The following is a 12,851-nucleotide window of genomic DNA, read 5'->3' as shown; positions in this document are numbered from 1 at the left end:
TGATAACGTAATTTATATCACTAAAAATGGTAAGCGCCACTTAAAATAGAATAAAATTTTAAGTGATAGGAACATCATTTATCATTGAATGCTAAACACTGTAAATTCATAAAAATATCAAAAAAATATTTATTATTTATTTTTTAATTAACACTCAAAAACTTCAATACTTAAAATTTTCAGTTTTATCAACCTATTAGCTAAGTCACACAAGTGAGAACAGAAGGAGTAGATATTTAGCGTGTTCGGTTCATCATGCGTCAGACACATCATAGCCATCGGTGCATAACATGCGCGGAAACAAACTGCTCTGATGATTCAGTACATGGTGCACCGGACACACCGAATATATTATCGTTATAACTCGTTATATAACCTGAGTCTAACAATATTTAAAATTAAGTTATTTATTAAATCAGCTTAAAATTAAATTCATATATCTAATAAATAAGTCGGAACTAAATTTTAAGCAAGTTCGTATAGCGTTATTTATGAACAAGTTGATTCATTTGTAACCTTAATTCTAGAATTTGAAATCAGATGATAAACTTAATATTTTATTGTCCCTGCCCCATTCCAGATTCCAAAATATATACTTTCTCACATTTGTATGAGTTGGACATTTCAAGTTCTCTCGTGACAAACTGTCCTACAATAATTGTATATATGGTTATCCAAACTCCTTTTATTCCATTTTTTATTAAATTTTTTCAATTATGGTTGACGTAGTTACAACTATGGCTATCACAGCAAATCTGTTATATTTTTTTTAAACGGATTAAAATAAAATAAATATATATATATGATTTTTAAACTTTATTCTTATTTCTTTGTATTTAATTAAAAACAAAAATTCTTCTTTCTAAGTCAGATTGTTACCAAGAGTTAGAAAGAATAAAATAACATAAAAAAATCAGAGATTTATAACTTTTTTTTTAAAACAAACAAACAAACAAAGGTGTTAATAAAAAAAGAAAGAATCATCTTGTAAAAGAATTATAATATAAAAGATTGTTATATGAAAACAAGCCTTTTTTTAAATGAGTTTCATAGAACAGGTCTCATAAATTATCTACCAAATAAGTTTTTGTACAATATTCTGATTTTCAATTCTCAAAAAATAAAGGAAAAAAAAATCTCAAAAAATAAAAAATTATTATTAGAAAACTAAACCAAACATGCCCTTAGATTTGGTGTAGTTATAATTCTGAAAACTACATTTTCAGATAACTAAGGGCATGTTTGTGACGACCCTGGTTTTTCAAGCCAGTGCGTCCTGTAATGAACCGAAGATTGGCCCGATAACGGATTCAGATGCGGAAGCAAAAAACAAGATAACGGTCTCCAAAGGCAGAACACACCTCTAAGACCCTAAGATGACCTTCCATGAGGTCACGGAACCCAAAGGAATAAAGTGCGGAAGCAAGACATAAACAAGTCAATAGAGATGTACTTCATCCCTAAGACACGAGAGTGGTATTCCGAAGAGTCCCGTGACTCAACGGAAGCGAGACCAAAGTTAGGGTTTCAAAACCCTCCAAGGAATGGACCAAGGGCAAATGGTCATTCTAAACTGAAATGGGTGCTACCGTGTACACCATTAGAAAGATACCGAAAAATTAATGAAGTTAGACTCAAGAATCACTTGATTTGGAGTCCGGACGAAGAAGATGATCAAAGCAAAAGAAAGAAAGGTTCAGAGACATGGACGAGCGCATATCTAAAGCCCAAGCACCGAGCGCTCGTTTGGCACTCATTAAGGCTGAGCGCTCGTTCGGCACTCATCAAGGTTGAACACCGTTCGACACTCATCAAGGTTGAGCACCAGTTCGGCATTCATCAAGGCTGGGCACTCGCTCGGTACTCATTAAGGTTGGCATTCGGACTTACATGGTCAGGCGTTCTGACGGAAAGGTCAAGCGTTCTGACCTATGGTCAAACATTCGAACTTATGACCAAGCGTTCGGACTTGAAAGGTCAGGCGCTCTGACCTACATGGTCAAGCGTTCTGACAAAAGGTTCAAGCGTTCAGACTTACATGGTCAGGCATTTTGACTGCCGAATGACAAAACAGAGAGCAATAATCAGCCGAACGACGAAACAGAAAACAACAAATTAGCTGAACGACAAAACAGAAAGCAACAAAAGTGTAATATCCCTAATTTTAAAAGGATAATCTCGGTATTTAATTAATGGTTTTATTGCATTTTATTTGATTACTTGCTATTTGTTTAATTGTTTATTTATTTGATTGTTTACTTGGTTATTTATTTGAACTAATTGTTTAGATTGTGTAATTACTTGTTTATTTTTATTAATTGTTTATTTGCTAAATTGTGTAATTATTTAATTGAGTTATCTGTTTATTTTTATTTTTATGTCTATGTGGCATTTTAATTAAATTGATTATAATTGATTGTGTATCTTTACGGTGTATGGTTTTATTATTTTGTATGTAGTCGCCGTTGGGATTAGGTTATAATCTAAGGTTTATATATACTGTTATATCAGAATTAGGGTTAAGATGCCTATATATATATTTTCTGTTTACGTCTGCTAGGGTAGAATAAAAACCCTATTCATGTAGTGAGAAGCAGAGAGAAGCAGAGAGAGGGACTTGAGAGATTTACAGAGAGGTTCAAGGAGGAAAGAACGAATTGCTTCTGGGTTGAACCAAGAGCAACGGAGGTGTAGAACGGCAGTCTAGGAAGTTATCGAAAAACTCAGAGACGGTGGTTTAGAGTTTCAAAATTGAAACTGAAGGCAAGATTCTATTCTAACTCCTTCCCTTAAACCTGTGTTCTGTGCATGCCTAGGTAGACTCCAAGGTTTAAATTAATGTTAAAACATATCTTTTATGCATGTTTGAACTGTATTTAAATGCTTTGAATTAAACTGGTTTGGGGTTGATTGAAGTTTCTAATTGAATCTTGCTGCCATTGGTTTTAAGCTTTGTTTAATTTATATCGTTGATGCATAACAATGTCTTATAATTAATTTGAGACATTGATTGAACCCTAGAACAAGTAATAAAAACATTACAGAGGCTCTGAACATCGCTGGAGGCGAAGAAGATGAAGGAATATCGGACGACGGCTCTTAAGGGAGAAAGAGTCAGCTCCCAAAAGGAGGGAGCCAGCTCCTTCAAGGTAAGAGCCGGCTCCCTCCCAGCTCCTTAGAGCCGGCTCCCAAGGGTGGGGAGCTAGCTCCCATGTGTTGGGAGCAGGCTCTCAACTTGTGAGAGCTTTCTCTCACCCTGAAACGCACCAAAACTATTTTTAGGGTCTATTTGGGTTGTCTGGGGTTTTTTTAAAGCTGTTTAAATTGCACTGAATGATGTAAATAACTGCTATGAACTTATAAAAATATTGGGAAGCATTATTACATTATTATATTAGGGAATGGAGCAACATGAAGTTACAGAAAAGCCTGCATGTTGAATATTGTTTTGTTGATTTATTTTCTTACTGAAACTTAGCAAATCTTTTGTATATGATTTAATAATGTTTAATCATATTTCAATAGTGTTGTAAGTATAGTGGATTATCTGTAATTAACTATGCTTGGATTTGATTAAATTGATAATTAATTTGTTGTAAACTGTATCAATTTATGGACTGTTTGGAGGATTTAATTGCTTAGTTGTATCTTAGCAATTTACAGGATTGGAACATGATTTTTAGGTCTTATAATGAATGCCTAATATGGTCATATATGTATTAAACTTTATTTATGCATATCTTGGAGTATGGTTGATGGGTACTTATTACTGTTTTATCAATTATGCTATTTGGAGGATTGTATGCACCGGTATGAGACAATGGCATACTAGGGATGGATTAGTTCAAACACTAAATCCTACCTATTCTGGATTGAGGTATGGATTAACCATGAAGGTTAAGTCCTAATCATATTAGTGTTAGGTCAATAAACAATTGAATGGCATACTTTGCCTTCTGGATGGATTTTTATACATATGTCAGGCCACTATACTAGATGGATGATATTTTGTATTAGGTTTATACAGACTTTATATATTTATGATTATGGTGTCATAATATGAGCTTGAGTCTCAGGATAATGGTTAGGGTGCGTATATCGCCTAGGATGGATAACTGGACATAGTTGTTGTTCCCTGATAGGTCTAGGTACACATGACTACGTTTTGTGCGATTTGCATGGTATCTCTACTCAGGCTGAGACAGACCTATTAGGTTAGTGAGCGTCCTATAGTGTGTATGTATACATATATAGACTACTTTAGTTATTGTTGAGCTATCTAGGATATATCTGCGTATCGGGTTTTTGTATGGATTGTAGTAGGATAGAACTTGCATGTGGGCCTGACCCACTCTCTTATTTTCAGGTGTTCGTCAGTTTCAGGGTTAGAGCTTGATCGTGCTGAGCAGATACAGTCACTCATTCCTCCGACTACATAGGATTGCTTTCCATGTTTAGGTTTGGATTTTGTTTCAGTTGTTTAGTTTGGGATTTTGATAGGGGTCCACTAGATGGATTCCCGAATAGAGGTTTTGGATTATTGGATTTTAATTATAATAATTTTGAGGATTTTTAATTTAGAATTCTTTCAGCTTTATTATTTTATTCTTATTTTACTTTTGTATTATATGCTTATTTACATATTAATTGTTTGGTATCTCTCGGATCTGTACTCGGACTTGATCATCCGTGGCTCTAGAATCGAGGGGTATCACAAAAAGCTACTGCTACAATGCATGGGGAGATGCTAGTTCCAACCTTAAGGCTATACATGCATTCCAAATGATCCAAAACAAGTTTAAAAATATACTTGTGAACTTTAAAATTAATGGCACTTGGCCTCATGTTATACATACAAAATGAATGTCAAAAAGTGTGCTTAGACACACATTACATACTCGAAATTGAAAATGACATGTTAAACCAAACATTACATAACAACTTCAAAAGAGAAGATAAACATGCTAACACTTGCATGTGAACAAGAATACAGTTAAAAGAACTTCAATTCTACATATCACCCAAGGAAATTGCAAATCCCCAAATCTTGAATCCTGTACCTGAAAAATGTCCCCGGTAACTTTGGGGTGAGTAACATAAAGCTATTCGTAGGAGATGAGTATGCATAGACCTAGCATTTTACAATAATATTACCTTAAGGTGAAACATGTTAATAGAGCTCATGCCACCTAACGTCTATGTCAAATTGAGACTCAGGGATCATCCTAAGTTACATAAGTAATTGAAATGAGATACACGACATGTAAGCATACCGGTTACAAGTGTACGAAACGAAGATGAAAACATGCGAAGCAAGTATACAAAACATAGGTATACTAAATGGGATCGAAAACACACAAAGTAAGTATACAAGACACGAGTCTACTAAATGGAATCTAGATACAAGAAGTAAGTGCACAGTTTCGAGTATGCTAAATGAGATCTAAATATACGAAGTAAGCATAATGTCTATGCAATTAAATAAGGTAGGAAATACTTTATATAACACGACAAAGATAAGGCGTGAAATCAAGGATAATGCATAATATCTATGCAATGAAACAAGGTTGGAACATTTCACATAACACGACAAGTTTTAAATCTTCAAGGAATAGCAACTTGAAATTTAAAGAGTGAAATCAACTAATGTGGGTACTCGGATATCGCCCAGATTAAAACTGTACTCTTGGGATCACTTTAGGGCTACTAACTCATGGGTACCTTCTTCTAGTGCGCACTATAATGTAGGGAGCTCTCTATCTCCCGTACTAGAACCAAGTCCTAGCCATGTCAAATCTTGATTGATATCACCGAGTTTCCACAATCAACAAGTTATGTAAGTCAAGATAGTATCAAGATACAAATAATGCATTAACCACATTTCATGCACAACCAAGATTTTGGAAACACACAAGTCATGCCCTAAGTTCTCAACTATAATGGCATGTGAAATGTCAAGAAATCATAGTATACATTTATATAGACTACAATCAAGATATATAGCACAAGGAATCCATTGATGTAAATGTACCACAAGTATAAGATGAATGATTTAATTATTTACTAAACAACACATGAGTAATTAAACCATTCCAAGACAATTGTGCAAGTTCATTAAGTACATTAGTGAAACCAATATACAAGAGGTCATGATGCTTGATAAAAAGATAAAAGTCCATGAAATACAAGTCCGATTCATAAGTTTGACAAGAGTTCAATATCAAGGCATGATTAACTCGATGAGAGCATAAAAAGGGAATTTAATCTATTTAAGGGATTAAATTCTCAAGATTACAAGGCAAGTCCAAATATTCTACGAACAAGATATGTCAAGGATCATGTCAATGACAAATTCAATATCAAGTTACAAGTTCATTTCGTACAAGACACAACCATGTGAATTAAATTCCATACAAATGAAATAATTAAATATAAGTCTCAAAACTTATCTGATTATTCTCTATTTGATACACGTGAGGGAACTTGTCAAGGAAATCAAGAATATTAAGTTAGAAACTTAATCAAGTCCATGGAACCATTGAATAGATTTTTAATTAATTCACTTAATTAAAATCTCTAGATTTTGAAACTCATCCAAATGATCTCAAATTAAAGTATGTTATAAAACATATCAAAACTTGATTTAATAGCATAATACGAGAAATTTCTATGCAAGATACAACCATGATAATTAAACCTTCATACAAGAAAAATAATAAATAAAAGATTTCAAAACCTAATCAAATATTTTCGATTTAATATATGTGAAAGTACACGGCATGCTCATCAATAATATCAAGTCAGAAATCCAATGAAGTGAATAGTACACTTGGAATAAATTAATTAATCAAATTAATTAGTTATCTCTAGATCTTAAAATATCTCCGAATGCTCTCAAATTCACATATGTTGAAGAGTATGCTAGGGCCTACTATAATATGATATCATATATTGATTTCAAGCTAGATATGGCCACATGAATTAAATTTTCATTCAAGAAAAATATTAAATAAAAATTTCAATACATGTCAAAATGCTCTCAATTTAATATATGTCAATGATCATATCAAGGTGTAATTTAATATCATGCCACATGTTTAAACCAAGCTATAACCAACTGGGAGAATCAAACCTCATACAAGAAAAATAAATAATAAAGTTTCTAGATTTGATATCAAGGCATGTAAATAAGTTGTATAAGTATCAATAGCATGTAATATATCAAAAATAATAACCTACAACATCCCTTACCTCAATTTGAGATGAAAATCTCAATTCCCCACCGAAAGAAAAGTGCTCCGAATCCGACGATACTCCAAGATTATGTCGGGGACAACGAGAGGAACAACTTTAACCTTTGAGGCACCATGAAAATCCAAACCCGAGCTTGAAACCCAAACTCAAAGGTGGTCGGAAATAGACTCTAATAAGGGGGAAAGGTGCGCGCCGTCAAGACCTTCGATAAATGCTAAGGCACTATGATATTTATCACGAGGGAAGAGGGCTGAAATGAAGGAAGAAGAGGGGCAACCATGACTGCCATGGATAGCTGGCCAAGAGAGGGGAAAGAGATGATGAAAAAGTGATTTTTCATCTTAAGTTACCCTATTTATAGAAAAACCCTAAAAATGGCCTAAAAAGGATCAGGTCCGAAAAAGTGGAATTTGAGCAGACGCTCTCAAATGGCAAAACTTTGTGAACAAAAAAGAACCAAAATGAGAAAATATGAATAACAAAAGAAACGACATTGAAAACTGAATCCCGAGTAGAGAGATATGCCCCGAACAAGTTCGACAGCAACTAGGATCAGAAATCCCTAAAACTGGGGAAAACGTCCGGAAGGAAATTCTAAGAGTACCCGACTCGACAAAATGTGAAAATGAATCTCGTACGAGGATCCAGGATCAAAATAAGGCATTTTTGCAATAATTTTCGTTAATTGCACAATGGCCCCTCCAAAAAGGGTTAACTGCAAAATTGGCCCAAAAATAAAATATCTTCTAAAAATATTTTCTTAAAAAACCCTAAAATAAAATATCTTCAAAATATATTTATAAAAAACACTCCAAGAAAAGAAAATGTTTCCGAAGAAATTATGCATCCATGCCCTTATGGACATTGGGAGCAACCAGAATACTTTTCTACAAAAGTAAGAATACGTACTTCATGGCAACCACATCAAATGAAAATATGTGAAGTCAAAAACTAACTCTAAGCACGAAAAGTGAGATTGTGCCAAAAAGTGACAAACGGGAAAAAAGACAAAAGTGAATAGTGTCCAAAAAGCGAAAATGTGGAAATGACTCGATCTTTAAAGGAAGTTGTCAATCCAAGGGAAAGAGTCTCGGAAACCATTTCCAAGCACTCGAGACGACACCCAATGACGAGAAATAGAACTCGGAAAAGAAAATTAAACGAAAAAAAATTTATCCGTAAAATTTGACAAAAAGGAAAGGAGGGAAAATGACCGAGTCATTACATGTTTAGTTGGCATTTTGTTTCTTTCTGTTTTTGTTTTTGGTTGGGTTCTGTACTAGTACTTTTTTTTTATAAAAAATATGTATTGTATAGTGTCGAAATGCTTCATGAATAGGAGCTAAAAATCAAAACACCAAATTTATTAATTTTTTCATGTTTTCGCATTCTAATAACGGGTTCTACAGTGATAAATAGTACATTTTTTTTATAAAAAAAACTATCAAATAACTTTTTAAAACTAGTCATTATATTTTTCAAACTAGCAACACTTTTTTATTAAACATGTTTTCATGTTTTTGCTTTCAAATATCTTGCAACAAATAAACGTTACCAAACATATTTTCAATTACTATTCAAAACACTCTACAACAAAAACATTATTTTATTTTGAGTTAAAATAAAAAGGGCAATACTTACTTACTCATCGGTGAGTAAGTAACTTATACTCACCACGTATGTGGCGCAATGTTAAATTGACAAATGTTCTTATATTTAAAATAATTAGAAATAAATAATTTGATAGCTATTGGGTTAAACCCAAATGGATCCGAATCAAATTCTAATTCTCTCTCATCTCCCTCTTTCTCACACTTTTGTCACGTGGAAGCCCTAATCTCATTCGTTCTTGTTCCTCTCCCCTTCTCTCTGGCTTATATTTTTATAGAGTTGGAGGATATGCAAAATCTGCAAATTGAAGTCCGATAAACAGCAGTGGAATAACAAGAGATTGAATGATACCATCATCAAAAAATCGGACACGATACGCAATTAAGAGAAGATTATATTTATTCACAGAAGTGTATACCCAGCCATCAACATATTTAGCCTTTCCGTCCAAGTGGTAATATACATCATCCTCGTTGTCCTTTTTGACGAGCTGCCACTCCTCCATTGAATTCATACTCCCGACTCTATAACAATAGAATTGAGTTTTGCTATCAGGCGGACTTCGATTTGTATCTTCAATTGAGATGAGAATACAGTGCTTGATGATCGCGTAATTGAGGACAGTTATGGGTAATTTTTCCTCCTAACCCTGAACTTGATGAGGTAATAAAGAAGAATCTCACTCTTGATCATCATCATAATTAATAGTAGTGTGAACGAGAGAGAGAGAAGGGGAGAGGAACAGAACGGATGAGATTAGGGTTTCCATAGGATGGAAGCGTGAGAAAGAGGAAAAGGAGAGAGAATTATAATTTGATTAAGATCCATTTGGGTTTAACCCATATAACTATCAAATTATTTATTTTGAATTATTTTAAATACAAGAGCACTTGTCAGTTTATCATTGCGCCACATACGTGATGAGTATAATTTTCCTACTCACGGTGAGTAGTCAAGTATTGTCCAAATAAAAATGCAACATGTTTCCAATTACCAAATAAGCCTAAATGATGTTATCTAAAATGCTTATAATTATTTTTCCATTGAACTATTTAAAAAAATATATTGTGATACTCTCTAATTTCAGAGACATGAGTAGATCAAGTTCACACTAAAAAATCAGGAGATATCAAAACAATTAATATTTAACAAGCACAGATTACAAGAAGAATAAAATATAAATAAATAATACGCTGAGAAGGAAATTCTAATAAATAATAAATTCCATTAATTAACTTCTAATTAAACTCCATGATAAAAAATATATCCTCTTAAATTACAACTCGAGAATCCCGTACGTCAAGGACCCCTAAACCATAATCTAGTATTCGACAAATCCATAACAATAACATAAAGTTTAGTAAATAAATAATATCCTACTTTGAAATAAATACAAAGAGTGGATGATAAATAAAGTCCTTAAGTTACGGATCCTCAACCTTGAGACTTGAACTTCTAAGAGCTTGAAAAATATAAACAATGGTGTGTCAAACCCACAACCAAGTTCCTTTTACTAAGCCTCAGAAAACTGATAAATAATCCATCTCTAACCAAAAATCATACTATTAAAGTTTTATCCATTAATATAAGATGATATATAGTAATACATATACAACAACCTGATTAGGCAAATTCTTCATGTCTAAAGTAATGCATATAGTAATTTAATAGTACACCCACAACCATAATAAGTGTAACATCCTTTCTTAGAACTATATTCTATAAGTTCCCAACATTAAACAAAAATAACCATTATTATCATTTTTACAAATTTAAATATAATGGCCACTCGTCTATACCTTTAAGAGTAGGTTTTCGTCTATACTATATATTAGCAAATTGTTCACGCTTCCAATGTATGTATTTTGTGCATATAATTAAATAGGCAATCATTCTATGCCTTGGCATCTTAACCATGCCTCCAATTAACCACATACCAAGACCACTCGACCAAGTCGAGGTATAAGTGAGACTACGTTTATTAGTCAGCCCACGTGGTTCCACAATCCATTACCATTATCATTGATGAACTAAGAGGTGGGGTAAGTTGGTTCTTGTATAAATTTTTCTTCTTTACTTCTTCAATACAATGTAACAAAGATGATGACAGATTCAACAAGCTTACACTTATAAGTACTCAATGTATTTACAAGAAAAACCCTCTCAATAGGGAAAAACCTTAGTTCTTGGTCTTAACCAATAAAATCTCCACTAGTTATATGCAAGTAGTTACACACTCAGTTGTCTCACTCTCTACACATACTCTTTTACAAGATGAAACATTAGCTTTCACAATCTCTACACACACACTATCACCACTAAGTACACTCTACACTCCCCCTGTCCTAAGCAACCCTGCTTGGACCCTACAAGCTCTCACAGCTCCCCAAATACATATAAAAAGGTATATTACAACAATACTCAAGCTATTAAATAAGATTAGAATGAATAATCAGCTCAAAGTATCAATACAAATATACTACCTTTATTCTGCTAAAACTATGGTTTAAGGGGTAAAATAGAAATTTCGTGTCCCACAAACTCAGAGATGAAATGCACAGCCTTGTATTTTCGTTACAGACATGCTTAGATGATAATCAAGATGAATATAACATGAATACACAACTACAACTAATATACAAGCTTAGTTTTGCAGAACCTTTAAGAACTAGGGTTTCACAAAGTCAAATTTTGTATTGGACTTATTTTTATGCAAACCTTAACTTCAACAGCCTTGATTCAACTATAGAAATTTGCTCAGATGATAATAATGCAACTCATAGTAAGATATAGTGATATTAAGTTTAGATCAACAAGTTAAACCAGCAAATAAGGCTAATTCACAGGTCTAAGATATCAAAATCAAATGCAGCTAAAAGATGGTCACAAACATACTTTCTGCAAATGTAAAATAATAAGTTACACTTACCTCAACCTTGTCTCAGCATTACATGTAATACCTCTAATTTTTTGAGCATTTAATTTATTATTTTAATTGCATTTTAATTATTTTATTTGGTTAATTGTTCTTATTAAATTATTACCTGGCTATTTGATTTAAATTGATTAATTAGATTATGTTAAATTATTTAATGTGCTTTACTTGTTATTATGTGTTTATGTGCAAATTGATTGTTTAATTAATTGGTTAATTTTATTTTAATTTAATCATGGTTTGGGTTTGGAGTTATTTGATATTTTGGCCCAAAGAAATGGGTTTGGGTTTATTGGAGAAGGCCTAGTTAAATTATATAGAATTATGGCCCATGGGAAGATATATGTATTAATATATATGTAATTATATGTTTATGTTATTTAAATATATATATGCATATATCACGTGGATAATGATTTGGTAAATTATTATTATTTTTATTATTAATATTTTTTTTTAAAGTTAGTCTTAGGTTAGGATTTGTGGGTTAATATATATAGATGTTGTAGTCAGAAGAAGAGAGGTTTTACATATACGTGAGTTACAAAATAGGCAGAGATCTAGAGAGAGAGAGAGAGAAGGAATAAGAAGGTGACCGGAGATAACTTGGAGGTTGCCGATATTGGAGAAGAAGATCGGAGAGTTTATATAGTTGATTTTCAATTTAAAAATCATAAGTCAAGTTCTTTATCTATCTCTTCCCATTTGAATCTATGATCTCTCCATCACATGCTAGACTTTAGGAATTAAATTAGAGAATTAAATGGATCAATTAATTGCTATGCATGAATTGAATTGAAAGATTTCATGTTTATATGTATTTATTTTTTAACTTGATGGATCGTGTTGACGATTAAAGCTTGATTGATGAAGGAGTATCTCTAATATGCCCTCGTAAGATGGTGCTCCCATCGGAGACATCAATCTTGGACCGAAGATACAGAAGTCGCTGCCTGGACATTGGTTTTGTGAGAGCATCCGCGAATTGGTCCTTTGTTGAAACATGGGAGACACAAAATTCACCGCTAGTAACCTTGTCACGAACAAAGTG

This window comes from Cornus florida, unplaced genomic scaffold (assembly GCF_030987335.1).
Source record: "Cornus florida cultivar Cherokee Brave unplaced genomic scaffold, ASM3098733v1 CherokeeBrave_3.0.0_Hap2_Chr09, whole genome shotgun sequence".
NCBI lineage: Eukaryota > Viridiplantae > Streptophyta > Magnoliopsida > Cornales > Cornaceae > Cornus > Cornus florida.
This window is presented reverse-complemented; position numbering follows the sequence as displayed.